Genomic DNA, 24,929 nt, shown 5'->3' with positions numbered 1-24,929 from the left:
CAACTGACTCCCATTGCGGGTCACTCGACCTCACAGAGAGTGCAGAGCCAGCTGGGCATCATCTTTGTCCCACAGTCTCCGTCAAATCCCTTTTTGAAGTTTTTGATCATGTTTTCTAGTACAGTTGCCTTAGATCCGATTCCTCCCATTTTTCCTACCTTCTCGTTGATGTTTCCTTTTTTTCTTTTTTGGCTTGAGAAGCACTTGGTATCCCTGGTATTTTTGGTATTTCCACTCGATGAAACACTTAAACTGCCAGTCTGCCTCTTGTCTAATAGGGTCAAGGAGGGCTTTACCTGCTAAGTCCCAGAGGGTGGTGGGGAGTCAGGCATTGTTTTTCTTGCAGCCTTATTTGTCTAAACCAGAACACCACAGCAGCCACAACTTCTCCCCTTTGCTTTAGACGCCTTTCTTGTCCCGGGGCGCTTAACTGGGTGAGAATGAAAACACAGATCGATTAGATACCCCACATCCCAGGCTTCTCCTGGAAAGGCCAATTCATACTTACTGATATACTCTTTTTCTTTCTACCTAACTAGTTTGAGGGGATCGGGGGTTTTGCAGCAGATAGGGCACCTCCTGTGGGAGGGTAGAATACGACCACACAAGGACCAAGTTTCTTCTCCTAAAAATCCCCTGGCAATTGCTTGGTAATAATTTCCCTAAGATGGCGTGGACACCACCTCCTAAATGACCTTCACAAATTTCCTTCCTAAGCCCTAACACACTCGTTGACCTGTGTATCAAGCAATCACTGCCACCTGCCTATTCCAAGCTCCTGTGGATCTGTGCCCCTTCTAGTCCCTCCCAGGGGGGTGATCGGGCCCCCTCTTCCACCCTGCCGGGTGGGTTCCTTCTCACCTGAGCACTCAGTTCCCCTGCTGCTGTCCACTACCTGCTAAACATAAAAGGTCTGGAAGTTGAGAAGCAGAATCCTTCCAGAAGGGCGAGGCGACCTCCTCCCTCTAGAAGATTCAAGCCTCAAGGCCTCAGAGTAGTCCCAAATGGGATTTGTCTCCTCAAGGGAGGAGTTTCCCGGCCAGTGCATCAAATGTTGTAGCCGTGCGTTCCAGGAATCAAACTCACTCAAAAGGACATGCAGATGGTGGAGTGCAATTTGTTACACTGGTGGGCCCAAGGGAGAGTCTCCTCTTAGCCAAGGACCCCGACCAGTTTTTGTGAAAACCTTATATACCCTAAGTGTATGTGCTCAAACCCACCTCCCCAAATTCTCTAGTCGGAACAAAAGAAAAGAAAGATACAATCAGAGTTAACCCATGATTCATATGCCTTAAACCTGTGATTCGTATGCCTTAAGCCTAGGTAGTTAACAGTGGACAATTTTCAATAGGCCTGTGGTCATACCCCAATAAGCATAATAGAATTTATGATTCTATTTGGTTACACAGATAATTAGGGTATTTTTTTAGGCAACGGAGAGTCTAGGTATGAGCCCTGGGGCCCTTCCATCCAGGGGGTCTGATTTTCCAGTTTGTATGTTGTTTCCATAGATACAGGGCATATAGCTCAAAGTCCACAGTCCCGCCCAAGATGGAGTCCTGCTTTCAACATGGAACCTGTTCTGTTTCCTCCTTCAGGACCAGATGCCATGATCTTCATTTTTGAAATGTCAAGTTTTAAGCCTGCTTTTTCACTCTCCTCTTTCACCTTCATCAAGAGGCTCCTTAGTTCTTTGCTTTCTGCCATAAGGGTGGTGTCATCTGCATATCTGAGGTTATCGACATTTCTCCCAGCAATCTTGATTCCAGCTTGTGCTTCATCCAGCCCAGCATTTCAAATAATGTCACCCTGCTTATTTAACATACGCAGAGTACAATATACAGCCTTGACATACTCCTTTCCCAAGTTTGAACCAGGAGACAGTGGGTTGATTTATTCAAAGCACTGAAGGAAAAACACGTCAACAAAGAGTCCTGTTGATGGCAAAACAGGGAGTTGTTTAGCACTAGGCCTGCCCTGCATAAACGACACTGGACAGTAACTCAAAAACAAGTGTCTATATGGGGAAAAATGGGAAGTGACCACACAAGCCAAAGTCTTAGAAAAGACCTGAGAAGATCTTCAGCTTACATCTCAGGTTGGTCCTCAGCACAGAGGAACAATTAGAACAAAACCAGTATCAGTGAACAAACCCTGGGGAAGAGTGGGGCCCTTATTTCCAGAGTTACCACATTACTGAACTCAAATGTCCAGTTTTCAACAAAAAAAATCAGAAGGCAGAGGAGCAACATCATCAAAATGGTGGAACAGGTTACTATCTTCCCTGAAAGAAAACGCCCACAGACTAGGCAGCCTTTGTGGGAGGCCCAGAGTCCAGCAGGGTGTTCCAGCACAGTGTGGGAGGCCTGGAGTCCAGTGGTGGGGGCCAGCACACTGCTGGACAGAAAATCAGATGCTGGATGCATTGAGGAGAGCAAGAGAAATGCTCTGATTTTTCCCCTGTTGCCCCCACAATCCCCAAGGTGACACTCAGGAGAAGGGTTAATTTTAAGTTTACACTGGATCTGCTTCTGTGACTTTAACCCTTTTTTGTTATACACAATGGCCTGCCTCAGAGAGAGAACCTGAGCTGCCCACCTGTGAAGGACTGTAAGGAAGTGAAACTAACACATTCCCCCGCCTAAGGGTTGCCATTCTAGGGGACATTTGCAAAGACTGAATAGTCTTTCTACTTTGTTTCCTCACCTCCCCCTCATCTCTGATCCATAAAAGATCCTGGCAACCAGGCCCAGACAAGATGGCTACTTTGAGGCACAAGCCTGCCATCTTCCCGGTCAGCTGGCTCCCAGATTAAAATCTCTTCCTTGCCTCAACACCTCGTCTCTTGGAGAGCACCCACCTGACACCCACTGCCTCCCTGTGGATGTGCTGACAGCTGTGAGAATGCACTCAGGCAGTAAGGGAGCCTGAGCAGAAAGCTACCTGAGTCAGCAAGCCCGGAGGAAACCACTGGCTGGACCATTCAGCACCCCTTCCTGTCAGCAGTCAGCCAGGCTTGGCAGGATCCAGAGAGGGTATGTGCATTTCAGCATTCTGCCACAAGAGGAGGTGTGGAGCAGGCGTCCCCACAATAAAGATGTGAGAATTCCTAGCACAGCCCACAGAGGGTGTTTCTCTCCTGAAGTCAGCCACTAAGGACTAGAAGTGGTCACTCCTCTTCAGATGTGAAAACAGCAACACAGGACTTCAAGGAATATGAAAATTTGAGGTCCAGTTATATGTCACAGGGATATAATGTACAGCTTAGGGAATACAGTCAGTAAAACTGCAGTAACTTTGTATGATGACAGAAGGCTCCTGGACTTAATGGTGATCAACTCACAATACATGAAAATGTTGGATCACTATGCTGTACACCCCAAACTAATATAATACTGTATGTTAACTATACTGCAGTTAAAAAATTTTTAAAAAAGAAGCTTTAAGGAAACATGACCATCAGTGGAACATAATAACTGTGTCTAATAACTGACCCCAAAGAAATGGAAATCTGCAGTTTACCCAATATATAATTTAAAACAGCTGTTTTAAGGAAGCTCAATAAACTACAAAAAAAACATAGAACAATTCACCAAAATCAGGAAAAGGATACATGAACAAATGAGAAGTTCTGTAGGGAGAAAGAAAACATTGAAACAAAAATGTACAAATTCTTAGGCTGAAAAATACAGTGGATGAAATTACAAATGCAATAGACAACATCAACAGCAGAATGGGTCAAGGAGAAGAAAACTTGTGAGTAGTAGACAGGAGCTTGAAATCATTCATTCAAAGAAGAAGAAAAATGAAGAGTGAAGATTCGGTGAATTATTCTATAATTTCCTTAGACTAAGAACATTAGTTTAAAAATTAGATTACATTTTAGATTAAAAATCTCTTAGATTAAAAAACATTCTAAGAAGTATTCGGGTCTCAGAAGAAGAGAGACAAGAGTCAGAAAGCATATTTAAAGAAATAATGGATGAAAACGTCTCAAATCTGGGGAGAAATTTTGATATCCAAGTTTATAAAGCTAAAAGTCACCCCAAAATTTCAATACAAAACAATCTTGTCCCATTTTTTGATAATACTGTCTAAAATAAAAGATAAAGGTAGAATTTCAAATCAACAAGACAGAAAAAAAGTCTATCTCATACAAGGGTACTCCTAGAAGCTGAGTTCTCAGCAGGGAGCTTTCAGGTGAAGAGAATGGGTGGATATAATATTAATAAACACTCTTAGAAAAGTATTCCAACAAGGAATACTTTACCTTACCTCATTTCTGAGAGAAAAATTTACTAGGTAAAGACTTTTCCAAACAAACAAAAGCAGAGGGAGTTCATTAGCTCTAAACACTGAAATGAGTTCTTCAAGTTGCCATGAAAGGGCATTATACGCCTATGAAAACAAAGGATGCAGGTAGATAAAGAAGATAACGATAAGCATGTAGCCAAATTCAGCATATTCTAAGACTGAATATGGTTGCATGTTAATCATTTAATTCTTAATATAAACGTTAAAGGACAAAGGTAGTAAAAGTAACTATAGCTATAAAATTGGTTAATTAATACATGATATAAAAAGGTAAACTAAGGGGAGGTAGAGGTTAAAAATCAAGTTATCATCAGCACGTAATAGACTGTTATATCTGTAAAATGATTTATGTAAGCCTGGTGGCTCAGTCCCCAGATTTGGTGGCTCAGTGGTAAAGAACCCGCCTGTCAATGCAGGAGATACGTGTTCAATCTCTGATCTGGGAGGATGCCCTGGAGAAGGGAATGGCACTTCTCAGTAAAAACCCACTCAAGTATTCCTACCGAGGAAATCCTATGGACAGAGAAGCCTTACAGGCTACAGCCCATGCGGTTGCAAAGAAGTCAGATGAACTGGGGATACACTGGCTACATCTAATGGAAGCTCCACCACCTCCACTACGATGGTGTACCTGGAGGAGGCTCAGGATGACAAACACAGTATACTGGCCCCAGATGGCTGAGGTGCATATTAAAGGAATGTTTTCAGAGAGCATCATCCCATACACAGAAAAGTGCTAAATTCCTTACCTTCAGACATCTGGTTTTCTTTTATTAACAGCAACCTTTTCATGTTCCAAGTAACTAAGTGGTCTTTATTGCAGAAACTTCTATATATCCTGGTTCCCTTCTTGCCTCTTTGGAGCAGTCTCTCAGTTATCTGCAGTCCTCAGTTTTGCCCACCAGATAAAACATAACTCTCAACTATCAAGTTGTGCATTTTTTTTTCAGTTGACACTAAAAAGACCCAACTACCGACAGTGGAAAAATTAAAGAGGGTTAGCTATGGAAGTAACTCAGCAATTTATTCACCACGAGCAGATAATCTCCACTGGATTAAACCTCCATATCATTCCACCCTACCCTTCAATGTCTGCTGAGAAAAGACAAAGAGAACTTGAGGAGAAACACACTTCATCAGAGATTTTAGTTTATAGCCCATCCATTCAACAGGTGACACTAGAAAGACAATCTGTGGAATGTTAGATTAATTAGTTAAGCTAGGTTTTATCTATTAACAGAAAATACATCAGTATTCTTACCAAATATATAATAGAGTACTGTAAAATTACCAAACACCAAAGAACATTTCAGTCTCTCTATATAAGACAGATTGAAAAAGCATTGCGACCTCAATCTCAATCTGACAAAATAAATTTAAGGGGAAAGTAATTTAGAAGTTTGAAAATTTAAAAAGCATCTCTAGGATTAATCTTCAAAATATATAAGTAGCTCATGCAGCTCAATACCAGAAAAACAAACAACTCAATCAAAAAACGGGCAGAAGACCTAAATAGACATTTCTCCAAAGAAGACAGAGAGATGACTAATAAACACAGGAAAAGATGCTCAACATTGCTCATAACTAGAGAAATACAAATCAAAACTACAATGAGGTGTCACCACACACCAATCAGGATGGCCATCACCAAAAAATCCACGAACAATAAGGCTGGAGCTGGTATGGAATAAAAGGAATCCTCTTGCACTGTTGGTGGAAATGTAAATTGATACAGCCACTATGGAGAACAGCATGGCAATCCCTTTAAAAACTGGGAATAAAACTACCAGGTGTGTGTTAAGTTACTTCAGTCATGTTCAACTCTATGACTCTATGGACTGGGGCACCACCCTCCTCTGTCCGTGGGACTCTCCGAGGCAAGAATACTGGAGTGGGTTGCTACGCACTCCTCCAGAGGATCTTCCCAACTCAGGGATCAAATTCACGTCTCTTCTGTCTCCTGCATTGGCACCTGGAAAGCTCCATAAACTACCATATGACACAGCAATCCCACTACTGGTCATATACCCTAGGAAAACCATAATTGAAAGAAACACATGTACCCCAATGTTCACTGCAGCACCATTTACAACAGCTAGGACATGGAAGCAACCTGGATGTCCATCAACAGATGAATGGATAAAGAAGTTCTGGTATTAATACATATATACAATGCAACATTACTCAGCCACAAAAAGGAATAAATTTGAGTCAGTTGTGTGGATGAACCTAGAGTCTGTCATACAGAGTGAAATAAGTCGGAGAGAAACAAATATCGTATATTAAAGCATATATATGGAATCCAGAAAGATGGCACTGACGAACCTATTTGCAGGGCAGCAATGGAGACGCAGACACAGAGAACAGACTTGTGGACACAGTGGGGTAAGAGGAGGGAGGGATGAAGAGAAAGAGTAACACTGAAACATACACATTACCATAAGCAAAACAGAGAGCCAATGGGAATTAGCAGTAAGACACAGGGACCTCTAACCCAGTGCTCTGTGACCCCTAGAGGGGTGGGATGGGATTGGAGGTGAGAGTGTCAGGTACAAAGTTAGACATGAGCACCTAGAGGAGGCCTGGCTGAAAGGATGCAAGCTGATCTCTAAACTCCATCCCAGATGCACCCAGGAGAGCTCATAAATATGCTACAAAATAACCATAGAAACTTTTCAATTCCTGAACATGGGCCCTGGGCACACAGTGGATACAAAATGACCACAGGAGCTTCTCCAAATAACCTTAGCAGTTAGATACTTAGGAGTGCATCAAGGGCTCATGAATATTCTACATCTAATTATATCAGATGGAATTATGGGAAGACATAAACAACACAGCCTGCTATTATACAACTTGAAATTGTCAATTGGCCTTGAGCGTATGCCCATTTGTATTCCCTTTCATTGGCTGGTAGTAGGTACAAGCCCTACTTTGCACCTGGCATAACCAAAAGGAGGGGGACTGGAGGAAGCCAAGAGCTTGACAGAAAGGATGAGAAGGACTCTCTTGGGAGTGTCAGTCTAATAAAAGATCTGTATGCTTAAGGTGAGCTGACTTTTCACTTGTCTGTTGTTCTATACATTTTGCTCCATTGCTCCAAATTTTTGTTTGTTGTGACAAGATAAGAACCGAGGAAGATAAATAAACCAACCTGAGAGGAGGGAGGTCCAAGAAGGAGGGGGCATATGTATATCTATGGCTGATTCATATTATGGCAGAAACCAACACAATATTGTAAAGCAACTATCCTCTAATTAAAAATAAAATAAAAAACACTTCTATTAGTATCCTCCAGAGGGAAAAAACATAGGGTACATATAGATAGCTAGAAAGATTTTTTTTTAGGTGGGACTGGCTCACATGATGATGGAAGCTGAGAAGTCCCAGAGCTGCTCTGCTGTCTACAAGTTGGCGGTCCAGGAAAGCCAGTGGTGTGGTTCCAAATCTGGAACCGCCAAACCTGGATGCCGAAGAATGAGGGAAGCCAACAGCATCAGTCCCAGTCCGAAGGCCTGAGAACAAGGAAAACCAAAGCCAATGGTAGGAGACAGAAGTCCAGGCTCAGAAAACAAGCTCCCCCCCCCCCCCCGCCCCATTCCCCCAATCCCCAACATCCCCTCCCACCACACACCATTTTGCTCTCTCTGGACCTTTAGGGAACTATCCTGTTTCCAGTCTCTGGTTTCAAATGCTAATCTCTTCTGGAAAGACCATGACAGACTCATCCAGAAATAGTCTTACCAGTTTTCTGGGCCTCCCTTAGCTTAGTCTCTGTGCATGACACACAGTGAGGCCAACAATATTAAACCATTAGACTCTGGAACAGAGAAAGGTTTATTACAGGTTCATGCAAGGAGACGAGTGGCTCATGCCCTAAGAACCCCAAAGTTCCTGAAAGCTTTCAACAGAGCCCTCTTTAAAGCAGAAGGTGAGGGAGCGGCTCGGTTAGCTGTTGTAGATTCTTGGCGTCAGACCCTTTGTTCTTGAGGTCAGGTCATGGTCTGGTAATGATGTTCCTGTAAATCTCCATCAAACGAACGTTAATCTCTATCCTGACAGGAAAGGGCAAGGGCCCATGGCATAGCTGTCACCCTCCAAAGTCCTGGTCCTGGCAAAGAGGAGGCAGAGCTCAGCTGGTGGCTCCCTCAGGCCCAGGTCCCCACACCCTGCCCAGCTGTCATCGCTGAGGGAGTCAGGCGCCCGATCCAACTGGCCATCATGCTCCTCAGGCCACCCAAAGGGGGACAGACCAGGTCTCACAGACTGTGACTCAGGCAGACTGCCACTGCTATTGGGTCAGAGAGACCAGGATGGGGGTGAGGTTCACCTCTCCTCAAGGCCTGCTAGGGAGTGGCCTTGGGGAGGGCTCTGAAGTCCTGCAGGACACAGTCCCCAGCCTGGTCCCTGGACCCCCAGCTCACCTGCTGGTCCAAGGCCCGGTGAGCTGGAGAGCCTCAGGGAGAAGACTAAAATCTGCCCCTTACCTCACTCTCCGCCTCACGAACACCACTCCACTGCTGTCTGATTCCTCTCACTGTCACTCCTTAACAGTTGGTTGGTTGGTTGTAGGAGAAGGGCGTACTGCTGTGCTGTCCAATGGCTGAGCAGGACCACTGATGGTAGCTCATTAACAGCTGGTTGACAGTGGGTGGGAGCTGACTGAGGCACGACCAGTGGCTGAGCAGGGCCACTAGTGGCGGCTCACTGACTGCTGGTTGCTGGTGGGCGGGGCCTGGAGGAAACCACTGCATGGCCCCTCCCCCACAACCACACCACATCCACATCTGGGCCCTCTGGTCAGGGGAGGATGGTGCCTCAAAAGGTAGGTGTGAAGCAAAAGGAAGGAAACTTCTTCCTACCTGATTACCCATAAGCAAGAGAGCAAGGTGAGCTCCAGGGGGGTCCTTGTGTGGGATGGGTTTGCAAGAGGGGGGATGAGCTGCTTGAGGGGCAGAGCATTGGCAGGGCTGAGCCTCCCACTCTCTCTTTCCCCTGGAGTAAATCCAGCCTTGTTGTTGTTCAGTTGCTCAGCTGTATCCAACTGTTTGTGACCCCATGGACTGCAGCATGCCAGGCCTTCCTGTCCTTCACCATCTCCCGGAATTTGCTCAAACTCTTGTCCACTGAGTCGGTGATACCATACAACTATCTTGTCCTCTGTTGTCCCCTTCTTCTCCTTTTGCGTTCATTTTTTCCCAGCATCAGGGTCCTTTCCAGTGAGTCAGATCTTCGCATCAGGTGGCCAGAGTACTAGAGCTTCAGTATCAAGCCTTTCAATGAATATTCAGGGTTGATTTCCTTTAGGATTGACTAATTTGATCTCCTTGCTGTCCAAGGAACTCTCAAGAGTCTTCTCAAACACTACAGTTCAAAAACATCAATTCTTTGGTGCTCAGCCTTCTTTATGGTCCAACTCTCACATGCATACATGACTACTGAAGAAACCACAGGTTTGACTAGACAGACCTTGGTTGGCATTGTGATGTCTCTGCTTTTTAATACGCCGTCTAGGTTTGTCATAGCTTCTATATATTTCAAAAAAAATTCACTCCTTATCCTATTTCAGTTTTATAAGTTTATGCTATTATGGGTCAAATCTGGGGCTAAATAAACACCTCAGGCTACAGGTCTGGAAATACCTCTGGCAGCAACTTAAACAAACATTTGAGTTGGTAGTGAGGTTGTTTTTAGTGATCTTTCTGACCTGCCTGGAGGCCCAGGGAGAGACTCCTAACTGTATTTTCTGCCACATTCCTGTAAGGTTCTCAGGTTCATTGAAATAGGTGGTTTAAGAGTTCCCCACCGGAGGGACAGTTGGTTTTAAAGTTCATTTCATTATCACACGTGAAAAATGGAGGTCCTGCTGCCAAGGAAGCCTCAGCCCACCTGCCAGTATCACCAGGGAAGGTTTGCAGGAGGCCTGTAGGCAGTGCTCTGCTTTCAGGAACCCAATTTCACCTGATTTCTGACCTTAGGTGTTTGAAACCAAAATTTAAAAGTTCTGTGACTGGCACAAACCAAAGTGTACTGATCAACATATGCTGTAAACGAAGCAGGGAATGAGAAGTCAAGTAGGCCTGAGGAAGCATCACACAAACAAAGCTAGTGGAGGTGATGGATTTCCAGCTGAGCTATTTCAAATCCTAAAAGATGAGGCTGTGAAAGTGCTGCATTCAATAGGCCAGCAGATTTGGGAAACTCAGCAGTGGCCACAGGTCTGGAAAAGGTCAATTTTCATTCTAATCTCAGAGAAAGGCAATGCCAAAGAATGTTCAAACTGCCACATGATTGCACTCATCTCACACGCAGGCAAAGTAATGCTCAAAATTCTTCAAGCTAGGCTTCAGCAGTACGGGAACTGACAACTTCCAGATGTTCAAGTTGGATTTAGAAAAGGCAGAAGAACCAGAGATCATTGCCAACATCTACTGGATCATCAAAAAAGCAAGACAGTTTCAGAAAAACATCTACTTCTGCTTTATTGACTATGCCAAAGTCTTTGACTGTGAAGATCACAACAAACTGAAAAAATCTTAAAGAGAGGGGAATACCAGGCCACCTTACCTGCCTCCTGAGAAATCTATATGCAGGTCAGGAAGCAACAGTTAGAACCAGATATGGAACAACATACTAGTTTCAAATTGGGAAGAGTACATCAAGGCTGTATACTGTCACCCTGCTTATTTAACTTATATGCAGAGTTCATCATGTGAAATGCCAGGCTAGAGGAAGCACAAGCTGGAATCAAGATTGCCAGGAGAAATGTCAATAACCTCAGATATGCAGATGACACCACTCTTATGGCAAAAAGTGAAAAAGAACTAAAGAGCCTCTTGATGAGAGTGAAAAAGCTGGCTTAAAACTCAACATTCAGAAAACTAAGATCATGGCATCTGGTCCCATCAGTTCATGGCAAATAGGTGGGGAAACAATGGAAACAGTGACAGACTATTTTCTTGGGCTCCAAAATCACTGCAGATGGTGACTGCAGCCATGAAATTAAAAGACACTTGCTCCTTGGAAGCACAGCTATGACAAACCTAGACAGTGTATTAAAAAGTAGACATTACTTTGCTGACAAGGGTCCATCTAGTCAAAGCCATGGTTTTTCCAGTAGTCATGTATGGATGTGAGAGTTGGACTATAAAGAAGGCTGAGCGCCAGAGAATTGATGCTTTTGAACTGTGGTGGTGAAGAAGACTCTTGAAAGTCCTATGGACTGCCAGGAGATCAAATGAGTCAATCCTAAAGAAAATCAGTCTTGAAAATTTATTGGAAGGACTGATGCTGAAGCGCCAGTACTTTGGCCACCTGATGGGAAGAACTGACTCATTAGAAAAGACCCTGATGCTTGGAAAGACGGAAGGCAGGAGGAGAAGGGGTGACAGAGGGTGAGAAGGTTGGATGGCATCACTGACTCAATCGACATGAGTTTGAGCAAGCTCCAGGAGTTGATGATGGGAGGGAAGCCAGGCGTGCTGCAGTCCATAGGGTCACAAAGAGTCAGACATGACTGAGTGACTGAACTGAACTGACTGAAGCAGGGAATGCGAATGAGTTTTCATCTTCATGGCTTTTGTTTTTATTATGCAACAACAATGAACCTAGAATGCTAACGTCCTCTTCAATGCACCAGGCAATAAAACAACAAAGTAAAAGAGAATCTGCTCAGCTATAACAACAGCGCTATCCTCTAACAACGCAATCTTCACTTATCCTATTTTAAGTGTACACACCTCCTGCTTTTGCCTTGGATTAATTTAGCTTCAGTGTCATTTTTTACTTCTAGAAAGCATTTTCACTGATTACCTTCAACTTCTCTTATTAGTGTATTCTTACAACATACTTGGATTTGCATGTACATTTTCACTTGATATTCTCAGATATGCATGAAGGAGGCCTGAAGGTCAATTCCCATTCCCCTATATGGAGCTCAACATGCTGTGCAATGCTTAGTTGATCAGTCCTGCTGGACTCTCTGCGACCCCATGGACTATAGCCCACCAGGTTCCTCTGTCCACAGGGATTCTCCAGGTAAGAATACTGGAGTGGGTTGCCATGCCCTCCTTTGGGGGATCTTCCCAACCCAGGGATTAAACCCAGGTCTCCCGCAATGCAGGAGGATTCTTTGATGTCTGAGCCACCAGGGAAACCCCCGGAATGGAAAGTGTTTTTAAATTGTGGTAAGAAACTCTAGTGTATTGCCATCTGAATTGGCAAAGCAAGTCAGTTTTTCTGACTGACTGGCAAAGTTTTTCTGAAAAGTGCCAGATTACAGTGAAGATTTTAGGCCATGTGGGTCATAAGTACTCAGCCCTACTGAGTGAGAAAGCAGTCATTCCAACACATAGAACTGAGTGTGGCTGGATCCCCAAATACTTTATCTCAAGGAACAGGATGGGGTGGGGGGGACGGCTATAGTTTGCTGACTCCTGCAAATGATGAGTCTCATGTACACACTCGTCTAGTAAATAAAATTCTGAGTAGTTTCTGTTGCATTTTCCTTTGGTGATTTTCCCTGTCCTCACACCATGTTGACAAACTCTGACCTCACTAAGTGACCCATTTTAAAGTTCATAGGTCCTCTGGAGGAGTACCACTAGATTCCTCACCAGTGTTTCCAAAACCAAGGCCAAAGGAGATTCAGCTCTTGGTATATCATTAAATTTGTGTCCTGTGAAGACATCTTATGGTAAGATATGATACAACAAGAAGGATGGAGGTCCCTGGCAATTTCAAAGATCACATGGGTAGTAAACAAAAATAGTTCACCTGCAGACTGACATGTAGCCAGAGAAGTCTGGGTCTCCTTGGAGTAGGACACTACCTCTCTGGGCAAGAAATCCGCTTGGGTAAACTTTGACAGGCCCAGCTTAGGCAGTCTTCTCTGGAAGTAACGGAGAGCAAACACTTAGAGAGTGAAGGCATTTCTTGTAGAATATTTATCAGGAATAAAACAAACATCTAAAACAAACCCCAAAGATCCATAGCATCTCCATGCAAGTGTCAGCACTGAAAGCAGAACTGGCCCCGGGCTGCAAGTCTGGAGACTTGAGGTTTTGACCACGTTACTGCTGTGTTGCTGGGTGGTGCCAGGTAGGCCTCCTCATGACCCTCAGGCCTTCCCCACATCAAATGAGACTCCCTTCCATTCCGAGCAGGTCTGACTTTTCTCAATTAAAATTTACAAAGGAATTTTCATTTTTGATACAGGAGTCTAGTCTCTTAGGCAAGAGGGATGACAAAAAAGTAACACTTCTCAAATCTGAAGAAAAAGATGATTGCTGAATGGAGTAAACATTCTCTATGATAGTAATGAGAGGATTATATTCCAAGGGGAAGTATGTGTGTGTGGTATGTACGGTTGTTCAGCTGTGTCTGGTTCTTTGCAATCCCATGGACTGTAGCCTACCAGGCTCCTCTGTCCATTGGATTTCCCAGGCAAGAATACTAGAGTGGGTTGCCATTTCCTACTCCAGGGGATCTTCCCAACCCAGGGATCAAACCTGCATCCCGTGTGTCTCCTGTATTGGCAGGTGGGTTCTTTACCGCTATATCATCTCCTGCTTCTTCAGAAAAGGAACTAATACAAACAGCATGTGAACCTGTGTAAAGATAAGTTGGTATAGCACAGAGGAGTGCAAAGAGTACTGGGCCAAGCATGATAAAGTTTTAGTTTATAATTCTGAAATTAGTTGTGCCATGTGGAAACTCCTTTCTGAATATTTACAGAACATGTCAAGTGTTTTCTGATGTCTTTCACATCCATGACATAAACTGTCTTCACGACCCTTCAGTGAAGCTTCTGGGCAGATTACCACCATCTCCATTTTGTAGATGAGAAAAGTGAGATCAGTAGGAGGCATGCTCAAATATATTCAACTCACAAATGGTAGAACTAGGGCTAAAATTCAGTTGGCCTGAGCCCTGGTCCAGAGCTTTTGCCACCACTCAAACTCCTACCTGAGGCTCTTAATGGTGAATTCTGAGTTACGCCCCAAATTTGAAGTGCCTCCTGCATCACCCAGGAAACATCCACTCATGGAGGCAGTAGATTCTGGCAGTTAAGCACACAGACCAGCTCACCAACTCACCAGCTCTGTGTGTGACCCTGCTTAAGCTACCTAAGTTCTCTGGGCCTCAGTTTCCTTATCTGTAAAATGGACATATTATTACTAGTATTCAGTACTAGGATTATTATGGGTAATGTATACATGTCACATACATATAATGCATATGCCATATATATACATACATACACAATTTACACACACATATATTTTTAAATAGTTTCTGAAACATTATTTTAGTATATAGATTTAGTATCAGCATTGGACATATTTGACTATATTTCTTTAACATTTCCAGGAAACAGACTGTGTGTGTCTCTCTCTGAGAGAGAAAGAAAGGCTACATAACCATTTAGCCAAAATCCCACATTCCCTAGCTTTCCAGAATCAACAGAAGCACACCTTGTATTATTTTTTAAATTATTACTAGTAATGGCACAGACATTGTATTTTTTCCAGTACCCATGGTGGATTCATGTTGATGTATGGCAAAACCAATAAAATATTGTAAAGTAAAAAAATAAATCTGAAAAAAAAAGAAAATACATACCACAGCTAGGGATTTTCATGTACAATTTACCAAGCATTCTAGGAAAACAAAAATTTATTTTCTATGAATCAATAAAATAACTGAAGTGAAACCTGAGATGAGCACAGGGTTGAAGAAAAACAAACAAAGGCTGGTTTGGAGAACAAGCCCACTGGGTTGTCTCTGCAGCCCCACTATGCTCCACACAGGCCTGGGCCATGTGCCCTCACTCACTCAGATGTCTGGACCACAAAGCATACAGGAGGGTCAGGCTGGGGACCCAGAACTCCCTCGCAACCTTCTCACACAGCATTAGGGGAAAACACACGAAAGGTACTAGAAACAAAATTACCCAACGAGGCAAAAGGCTCAAGATTTCAGAGAAAGAAATTCAGTATTATTTTAAATTCTCCCTGGATCAGAGAAGTAGGCTTTTCTTCCTGAAATGGGTCTTTCTTGAAGCATCTGAAGACACCCCAGCACTGCTTGAGGCAAAGTCTCTCCTGCTGTCTAATAGCCCAGAGCATCTTTCTGAGGGCCCAAGAGGCTGATCTTCATCTCAGGCAGAGAGACGGAAAGGAACCATGGGCTGGTGATGCTCCCTCATCCCTTCAAACTGGGCTCACATTTGGCATGGAGAGACCACCCTGGAGTTTAGACATCCAAGGGCATCAGTGAGACCCAAAGATCTCCAAAGTCCAGTGAAGAGAAACCTACACCTGCAGCCAGGGATTCCACACCTCTGGCTCATAACATGCAAGCATAAGCTGTCGGCCTGTCTTGCTGGGTGACCAACCAGTTTCATCTGGTAATCCATCACGGAAAATTGAAACCAGCTAGTGAAGCAGCACAGCATAGTGGTTAAGCCACATGCGCAGAGAAACGGGGTTCAAATCCCTGCCCTGTCCCTTACCAGCCACATGGTATGTAAAAGCTTTGGATAAGAGACAAACCCCTCATGTTTCTCATCTGCAAAATGGGTACATATCACTGAATGGTTGTGAAGATTAAATGAAGCTAATATTCATAAAGTACTTAACTCAGTGCCTGGCACATAGTAGGTGGCTTTACACTTTATCTTTCTCACTGATTATAATAAAGCTTATATTTATTTCAAAAAACTCAAGGGAATGCAGACTTATGACTACTCTAAACGGATTCTCTAAAATAGTAGATTGGAAGATTATCTCTGACAGTAAAACATGACTCACACTCCTCATTCCTATGTATGGGCCCTTGGGTAGGTTTTGGTTGCCTGGGAGCGATGACCTGCTGCTGCTAAGCCGCTTTCAGTCGTGTCCAACTCTGTGCGACCCCATGGACTGCAGCCTACCAGGCTCCTCTGTCCATGGGATTTGCCAGGCAGGAGTACTGGGGTGGGTTGCCATTGCCTTCTCCAAGAGATGACGTGGTCTTCCTTTAATTAAAAGTATCATTACCATGAAACTTCTCAGTTTTCAAAACTTAGCTTGAAGTGATTTGAATACTGCACAATTGTTCCTAGCCCTAGCTATTCCAGAAAGTGTGGCTAGAAGGTGCAGCCCTTCCATGGCAAAGACCTTCCCCTTAGGTGTGTTCTCCAACTTGCCCCCACTTCTGGTCTCTCCTGGGCCAGCCTTAGCGTCTGCATATCTTGGCAGATCCAAGTGCTCTCCGTTCACACAACACTGGAATAGAGGCTTTCAACTTCTCTAAAATACTTCTACAAGGGTCTCTTTTATACAGAAGCTGCTCTTTGCACAGATCCTGAATAACTCTAACTCTTAGCTAATCCGGCATTACCATGGCTCCATGCTCCCATGAATGGATTGGCAGTTCTGGACACACTGTTTAAGGTCACATTTCTCAACTCAGTTTCAAAACTCTAGGTAGAGAAGCTCACTGCACCATGGAAAATGATCACTCACTTATTTGACCCTAAATACGCTAAACAATACAGCGTCTGGCATCTCATCTAAAAAGGCCTACCATGTAACAGTTTATAATTTAGGGAACCATCTGCTTTACAATATTTCTTTAAAGAAAAAGAATAGGCAAAATATCAAAATTGTTCAAACTAGCAGTGACTTATTGAGAGACGAACAGAAGTTTATATTTTAAATCTTTTACTAATCATCACTATCCAGTCTCCTATAAAATTCTCATTGGCTCAAGTTTATTTGCTCAGCTTCACTTGATTAGAAAGTGGAAATTCAAACCAACAAAACAAAACAAGCCCTGGTCCTCTGTTGAAAGTATAACCTGGAATAAGAGACACGATGTCTGTGTTGTGTAACCTTGTTCTCAGAGGAGCGGTTAATTTCTTGTTCAGCAGCACAGTGGTAGTTTCCATTCTTCTTCCCATCATTTTTAGACTCCAGAGTAGGCCGCTTTAATATTCTTCCTTTAAAGAGCATCTTTGCTCTTAACTTTTTTTTTTTTTTTTTTGGTTTTGGTTATAAGAAAGAGATGTGTGGAATACTTGGAAGGCATAACTGTCATTTGTGATGCTGGTACTCAATGTGGCTGAGGAACTCTCATCCACTGCTGGTGGCATTTTTAAATGAGTAAGTTCTTTGGGAAAGCAGTATGCCAACATGGCGCAAGAATCAAACACAACATTTATTCTAGAACTTCCTTAACTTCTAGGAACTCAACCTATGGAAATATTAATCAAATAGCACAAGCAGTAATAACAGAAATGATGATGGTGAAAATGATGACCAAGTCACCAAATCCCAAGGTCTGTTCCTGTCTCTCATCCTTGATCTCTATGATTGTGGTGACCACTGGCTCCTTCATAGCATGATATTTCTTTCAGTGTTCCTGACCCTAAAACTCTGTGTCATTTCCACCTCTCGCTATAATTTTGGAAGGCTCCTTACCTTACTCTTTCCATCCCCATAAAGACAGACTGCTGGGAGCCGGCGTGAGGAACTCCACCCATGGCAAAAGACATGAAGAACGAGGCTCGGCATACGCAAAGGTGGGATCGAGCCTCAGGAGACCTCCTGTTCCTGAGCATCTACCCCCCAAAATCAGAGTCTGCCTGCTTTACTGTGTTACGCTTTTTACCTACTCTTCTGACATTAACAGGGGGCTGTTCCTCCACCACTTTTTTCTGGAAAAAGTTAATTTAGAGCTTTTAGATAATAAATCTCCTGGGCATAATACAAGTGTTTCAATCCAAAAACCCCTCTGATTGCTTTCTAGCCTGCCTGCCGGACTCTTAAAGCTGCGCATGTGATTGTTTGCAGCCTCCCGACTGTGAGAGGCACAGGAAGCTTAAAACATCCTAGGAATGTAGAGGTTTCTGAGGAGTCAAAATCATTAGAATAGGATTGATTAAGGGTTTCATTTGTTGAGCCAATACTTGCTGCCAAGTTTTCATATCTTTTATTTGTAGATATAGTTGGTATATAGAAAATACAGGTAGTAGCCCTGGTATTAGCAACATTAGATCTTTAAGTTAAGTACTTTCTTTGTTATAACCCACTGCACCTTTGTTCTACAGGAATGTAACTTTATTTAGTATTTTGAGGGTGATGAAGATTAAGGAAAAACACTTCAGGGGAAATGAGTTTATTGGTTGATAGACATTTATCTAGGAAGAGAGCCATAGAAATGTTAACAGGCCTCTTGGCCAGAAGATAATGTAAACCACCTGAGACCTTTTGTATATGGGAAGGTATGCAAAAGGAAAGCCTGGTCTCAATAAGGGTCAGGACTGCTGCCCCTGCATAACTCTGCATATTCCATTATTTCTTTATGTACAACTTGGGGTATATAAGCTGCTTTTGAAAATAAAGTTGTGGGTCTAACACTGATGCTTGGCTCCCCCATGCCGTTCTTTTCTCCCTTTTATGGCTGAATTCCCATCTGGAGCGTGGAGGTTCACTGTGTCTACTTATTGGCCCTGGCTTCTAAGACCCACGCAAAAGGGAGCCCAAGGCAGGGCATCCTCCGCTATTCAAGCAGGCGCCGGTGGCCTACGTAGATGGTGCAAGTTCCTTGTCTTGGAACTTTATTGGTTTTCCACATAAACCAAGTTATTCAGCCTCTTTTCTCTGCTAATTTTCCTACTACACTATTCTTTCCTAATCTCTCTTTATATTTCTAAATAAAAAGTTTTCCTCGCCGACTCTGTCCCCGCTTCGAATTACCCTGGATCCACTGGGGCTGGACCCCAGCAACAGACATTCTCCCAACCAGAGTTATTTCTTCTCCTCTCACCTCTATACTCTAACTGTAGGTGATCCCAAAGATGTCCACATATCTTCTGCAGAAGATGACTCCAGTCCTCAACATCCTTGAACTCTAAGTCCTAACTTTTCACATGCTTTTTGGATATATCCATCAGTCAGTTCATTTCAGTTCAGTCATCAGTCGTGTCTGACTCTCTGTGACCCCATGAATCGCAGCACACCAGGCCTCCCTGTCCATCACCAACTCCCGGAGTTCACTCAGACTCACGTTCATCGAGTCCGTGATGCCATCCAGCCATCTCATCCTCGGTCATCCCCTTCTCCTCCTGCCCCCAATCCCTCCCAGCATCAGGGTCTTTTCCAATGAGTCAACTCTTCACATGAGGTGGCCAAAGTACTGGAGTTTCAGCTTTAGCATCAGTCCTTCCAAAGAAATCCCAGGGTTGATCTCCTTCAGAATGGATTGGTTGGATCTCCTTACAATCCAAGGGACTCTCAAGAGTCTTCTCCAACACCACAGTTCAAAAGCATCAATTCTTCAGCGCTCAGCCTTCTTCACAGTCCAACTCTCACATCCATACATGACCACTGGAAAAACCATAGCCTTTTTAGACAGACCTTAGCCGGCAAAGTAATGTCTCTGCTTTTGAATAATACTATCTAGGTTGGTCATAACTTTTCTTCCAAGGAGTAAGCGTCTTTTAATTTCATGGCTGCAGTCACCATCTGCAGTGATTTTGGAGCCCCCAAAAATAAAGTAAGCCATTTCACCCTTCCTCATCTTGTCCGTCTTTCCTTCTGTATGGTAACAATCCTCAATCAGACCTTCTGTCCTTTTTATCAGATCAATGGTTCCCCCAAACATGTCCTCAAACCCTGAAAGCATCATAAAAATGCAGTGACCAGACCTCAACTCAGACCTGTGCGTTAGGTATGTGTGTTTCTAATAAGCTGTCAAGTAAACTCAACAGAAGCCACCAGATACAGGAGTCAGGAGTCTCAGCTATCTAAAAGACCATACTTGCCACCCAGATTCAGATCTCTTTTCCTATGGCCACCTCCATGTGCTTCTACACCCACCTCCACCTCCTCATCTATTTCCCTTCACAAACAGTCTACACCCCACACCCCTCCTCTTCCTCCTCCATTTCCCTTCACAAACAGTCTATACTGGACACTCCTCCTCTTCCCCTCCCCCCTTTAGAAAGGACCTAATATGTGTCAAAACTCTAGGTACAGTAGTAGTGAATCAAAAGCACCTCTCCCATAGGAATATACAAATTAATTGTAGATGACCTGGAAAAATGCTTTATTACATTATTGCTCACCTCTTTGAGTATAAATATTTGAGAGCTGTAATTTCATTGAAACATTTCTTTAGATGGCTTCAAGTTAAATATGTCAATTTACTGGAAATTTAGAAGAATTCCTTGATCTTTGCCCTCCTTGCAGGTCTAGCACTTATTGTGCTGTACAATGAATTCTCTACTACTTATTGAATGAATGTGATGAACAACTGAACAAATAAATAGTCCCTACTTGCCTTTTCTGAAGATAGGTGAGAAGTGTTGAGGGCAAGTTGGCTCCCTAAGCAATAGCTTTTACTTTCTTTATTTTTTAAAAAAATGAGGGAATAAATCAGGGCATGTCTGCCCGACTCTCTTCACCTCTACAAGCCACTTGTGAAGAACTCAGTCTTGGATGGCATGATGCCATCACACGGTCCCAGAAGAACTTTCAGACTCGCTTCCGTATTGAAGAAAGCCTATGTTGAATATGCTGATGTCAATGCATGAATGGATAAAAAAACTGTAGTACACACACAAATGTATAATATTATTCAACCACAAAAAAAATGAGGACATCCTCCTCTTTGTGACAACATGGATGGACTGTAAAGACATTATGGTAAGTGAAATAAATCAGACAGAAAAAGACAAAACTGTATAATCTCAATGATATGTAGAATCCAAAAAATCAAACTTATAGAAAAAGAGATGAAAGTGAGGGGCTGGAAAAAGATACTCCATGCAAATGGAATCAAAAGAGGAGTAGCAATTTCATCTCAGAGAAAAAAATTTAAAGACTGTTACAAGACACAAAGAAGGATGCTACATAATGATCAAGAGATCAATCCAAGAAGATATAACCATTATAAATATATATGCACCCAAAGTAGGAGCATCTCAATATGCTAACAACTATGAAAGGGGAAATCGACACCCCACTCACACCAATGGACAGATTATCCAGACTGAAAATAAGGAAACACAGGCTTTAAATGATACACTGGACTAGTTGGACCTAATCGATATCTACAGACTATTTCATCCAAAAACAATAGATTTCACTTTTTTCTTAAGTGTACATGGAACATTCTCCAGGATGGATCAGATACTGGGCCACAAATCAAGCCATGGTAAATTTTTAAAAACTGAGATCATTTCCAGCATCTTCTCTGACTACAACAATATGATTAGACATCAACTACAGAAAAAAAAAAAACTATTAAAAAAACACATACACATGGAAGTTAAACAACCTGCTTCTCAATAACCAACAGACCACTGAAGAAATCAAAAAGGAAATCTAAATATGCATAGAAACAATTAACAATGAAAACACAACAATGCAAAACCTATGGGATGCAGTAAAAGCAATAATGTGAGGGAAGGTTATGGCAAAACAAACCTATCTCAAGAAACAAGAAAGACTACCAAATAAACAATCTAATCTTACACCTAAAGCACTTAGAAAACAAACAAAACAAAAGGAAAAAACCCAAAGTTAGTAGAAGGAAAGAAATCATACAGATCAAAGCAGAAATAAATGAAAAAGAAATGGAGACAACAGCAAAGATCAATAAGACTAAAAGCTGGTGCTTTGAGAAGATAAACAAAACTGACAAACTGGTAGCTAGACTCATTAACAAAAAAAGGCAGGGGGAGGGAGAAGATGCAAATCAATAAAATGGGGAAAGGAGAAGTTAGAGAAAGTAGAAATGTAAAAGAAGTTACAAAAGATAACAGAAATACAAAGGATCAATATGATACTATGAGCAACTATATGCCAACAAAATAGACAAACTGGAAAGAAAGAGACAAATTCTTACAAATGTTTTGCCTTCCAAAACTGAATCAGGAAGAAATAGAAAATAGGAACAGACCAGTCACAAACATGAAAATTGAAACTGTAATAAAAAAATCTTCCAACAAACAGCAGACCAGGACCAGCTGGCTTCACAGGCAGATTCTACTGAAACTTTAGAGAAGAGCTAGCACCTATCCTGCTCAAACTCTTCCAGAAAATCACAGAGGAAGGAAAACTCCCAAACTCAATCCATGATACCAAAACCAGACAAATATACCACAATAAAAAAGAAGGTTATAGGCCAGAATCACTGAACATAGATGCAAAAATCCTCAACAAAATTCCAGCAAACAGAATCCAACAATTCATTAAAAGGATCATACATCATGGTCAAGTGGGGTTTATCCCAGGGATGTAAGGATTCTTCAATATATGCAAATCAATCAATGTGATACACCATATTAACACATTGAAAGATAAAAACCATATGATCATCTCAATAGATGCAGAAAAAGCCTTTGACAAACTTTAACACTCATTTATGATTTTAAAAAAAAAACTCTCTAGAAGGTAGGCATAGAAGGAATATACCTCAACGAAACAATGGCCATATATGGTCTATCCACAGCGAGCATTATTCTCAATGGTGAAAGCCCTCTTTTCATGTCTCTGCTGTTAAAATGAGGCCATCAATATTAGGATATTTTGCTCCATTGTGCTTTTTTTAGTTACTCTTGAAATGAAAATGAAACACAGCAAGCATTTTCTCTAAAATCAGGAACAAGACAAAGTTCCACTCTCGCCACTAGTATTCAACATAGTTTTGAAAGTCCTAGCCACAGCAAAAGAAATAAAAGGAATCAAGATTGGAAAAGAAGAAGCAAAACTCTCACTGTTCATAGATGACGTGATGCTTTACATGGAAAACCCTAAAGATACCACCAGAAAATTACTAGCACTGATCAATGAATACAGTAAAGTCACATATAAAATTAACACACAGAAACTCCTTGCATTCCTATACACTAACAATGCACAATCAGAAAAAGAAATTAAGGAAACAATCCCATTCACCACTGCAACAAAAAGAATAAAATTCTTATGAGAAGACTTCCAGTTCAAGATGGTGGAGTAGAAGGACTTGCATTCTCCTCCTGCAAGAGCACCGAAATCACAATGAGCTGTTGAACAACCATCCACAGGAGGACACTGGAACCTACCAAAAAAAAAGATACCCCGTGTCCAAAGACAAAGAGGAAGCCACAGCAAGATGGTAGGAAGGACACAATCACAATAAAATCAAGTCCTATACCCACAGGGTGGGTGAATCACAAACTGGAGAACAATAATACCAAAGAAGTTCTCCCACTGTTGGGAACGTTCTGAACCCCAGGTCAGGCTTCCCAGCCTAATGATCGGACAAAGGGACTGGGAATCCCCAGGGAATCTGACCTTGAAGGCCAGCAGGATTTGATTACATGACTTCCACAGGACTAGGGGAAACAGACACTCCAGTCTTAGAGGGCAAAAATAAAACTTGCACGCACCAAGACTCAGAGGAAAGCAGCAGTGACCCCACAGGTTGTTGTTCAGTTGATGAGACGTGTCCAACTCTGCGACCCCACACACTGCAGCATGCCAGGCTTCCCTGTCCTTCACCATCTCATGGAGCCCATCCAAACTCATGTCCATTGAGTCCATGCCATCATGATTATCTGGGTCATTAAGATCTTTTTTGTATAGTTCAGACCCCACAGGAGACTGAACCTAAACTACCTGCTAGTGTTGGAGGGTCTCCTGTGGGTGTGGGTTAGCAGGGGCTCACAACAGGGATGGGACACCAGTCTGGGAAGGTCCCCCTTGGTGTAAACCCTCTTGTAGGCCACTATTAACCCAACCACAGAGCTCACAGACCTGAGGGCTGGGTCCCCAAGGACCAAAAAACTACCACAGAGGAAGCATAACCCCATCCATCATCAGACAATTGGATTAAAACTTTACTGAGACCCTGTCCACCAGAGCAAGAGCCAGTTTTTCTTACCACCAATGCCTCCCACCAGGAAGCTCACACAAGCCTCTTAGCATCCTCCATCAGAGAGTAGACAGAAGAAGCAAGAACCACAGTCCCACAGCAACTAATACAAAAACCACATTACAGAAAAGTAATCATAATGAAAAAGCAGAAAGTTTTGTCTCAGATGAAGGGACAAGATAAAATGCCAGAAAAACAGCTAAATGAAAAGGAGATAGGCAACCTTTCAGAAAAAAAAAATTCAGAATAATGATAGTGAAGATGATTCAGGACCTTAGAAGAAGAATGGACACAAAGATTAAGATGACGCAGGAAAAGTTCACCAAAGACCTCGAAGAACTAAAGAACAAACAAACCGAGGCGAATAAAACACTAGAAAGAATAAGTAGCAGAATAACTGAGGCAGAAGAACAGATAAATAACCTGGAAGACAGAATGGTAGAAATCACTGCCACAGAACAGAATATAAAGAATGAAAAGAAGACAGCCTAAGAGACCTCTGGGACAACATTAAACTCACCAACATTCACATTATAGCGGTCCTAGAAGAAGAGACAGAGAAAGGACCTGATAAAATATTTGAAGAGATAATAGCTGAAAACTTCCTTAACATGGGAAAGAAAATAGTCATCCAACTCCAGCAAGCACAGAGAGTTCCAGGCAGGATAAACCCAAGGAGGAACACATTGAGACACACAGTAATCAAA

The sequence above is a fragment of the Capricornis sumatraensis genome, chromosome 19 (assembly GCF_032405125.1).
Source record: "Capricornis sumatraensis isolate serow.1 chromosome 19, serow.2, whole genome shotgun sequence".
NCBI lineage: Eukaryota > Metazoa > Chordata > Mammalia > Artiodactyla > Bovidae > Capricornis > Capricornis sumatraensis.
This window is presented reverse-complemented; position numbering follows the sequence as displayed.